Consider the following 1,519-nt stretch of genomic DNA (forward strand, 5'->3'; position numbering starts at 1 on the left):
GTTGTGTTAACACGTTGTATGCATGTGTGTGTTAACGTGTTGTGTACCTGTGAGTGTTGTGTTAATGTGTTGTGTTAATATGTTGTGTACATGTGGCTTGTGTTAACATGTGTACATGTGAGTGTTGTGTTAATGTGTTGTGTAAATGTGTGTTGCGTTAACATGTTGTGTATGTGCATTGTGTAATGGCTTAACATGTTTCATACTTGTGTGTTGTGTTAACGTGGTGCACCTGTGTTTTAAGTTAATGTGTTGTGTACGTATGTATTTTGTTAACATGTACCTGTGTGTTAAGGTGTTGTGGTAAGGTGTTGTGTACCTGTGTGTTGTGTATTTGTCTGTTGTGTGTTATGTACCTGTGTGTTGTATTGACAGGTTGTGTACTTGTGTTTTTGTGTAAGATGTTGTGTACCTGTATATTGTATAACCATGTGTACCTGTGTGTTGTGTTAGCATGTTCTGTACATGTGTGCTTTTAACATGTTGTGTACTTGTGTGTTGTGTTAATGCGTTGTGATCCTGTGTGTTGTGGTAACATGTTGTGTTAAGGTATGAGTGTACATGTGTGTTGTGTATTTGTCTGTTAGCATGCTGTGTACTTGTATGTTGTGTTAACATGTTGTGTACTTGTGCGCTGTACTTGTGTGTTGTATTGACAGGTTGTGTACTTGTGTTTTTGTGAAAGATATTGTGTACCTGTGTGTTGTATAAACATGTGCACCTGTGTGGTGTTAACATGTTGTGTACCTATGTGTTGTGTTAATGTTTTACGTAACTGTGTGTTAACGTGCTGTGTATGTGCGTGTTGTGTTAAGGTGTGTTGTGTTAACATGTTGTGTTAAGGTGTTGTGTACTTGTGTGTTATGTTAGCATTGTGTTCTTGGGTATATGTGTGTTTTGTACCTGTGTGTTGTGTTAACGTGTTGTGTAACTATGTGTTGCATTAATGTGTTGTGCACAGTATTTATAAGTTGTGTTCACGTGTTGTGTACAGTCCTTGTTGTTTGTTGTGTTAAGGTGTTGTGTACCTGTGTGTTGTGTATTTGTCTTGTGTGTTTGTCTGTTAGCATGTTGTGTACTTGTGTGTTGTGTTAACATGTGTACATGTGTGCTGTGTTAACATGTTGCGTGCTTGTGTGTTGTGTTAATATGTTGTGTACATTTGTGTTGTGTTAACATGTGATGTTTTTATGTGTTATGTTCTTGTGTGTTGTGGTAACATGTTGTGTACCTGTGTGTTGTGTTAATGTGTTGTGTACCTATGTATTGTGTATTTGTCTGTTGGCATGTTGTGTACATGTGTGTTGTGTTAACATGTTGTGTTTTTATGTGTTGTGTACCTGTGTGTTGTTTTAACGTGTTGTGTACCTGTGTGCTGTCTAAATGTGTTGTGTACATGTGTGTTGTGTTAACATGTTGTGTACTTGTGTTTTGTGTTAACATTGTGTACCTACAGTATGTGCTTTGCTAACTTTGTGTACTTGTGTTTTGTGTTAACTTTGTGTACTTGTGTGTTGTG

The 1,519-nt window shown here is 37.3% G+C and overlaps 1 protein-coding gene across 1 annotated transcript in view; it reads left to right on the forward strand.

The window, feature by feature from the left end:
* The window catches only part of layna (layilin a), a 7,142-nt gene that overhangs the window by 1,738 nt on the left and 3,885 nt on the right, over positions 1-1,519 (forward strand). The gene's annotated exons all lie outside the window — the stretch shown is intronic.

This window comes from Nematolebias whitei, chromosome 14 (genome assembly GCF_014905685.2).
Source record: "Nematolebias whitei isolate Nwh7 chromosome 14, NemWhi1, whole genome shotgun sequence".
Lineage (NCBI taxonomy): Eukaryota > Metazoa > Chordata > Actinopteri > Cyprinodontiformes > Rivulidae > Nematolebias > Nematolebias whitei.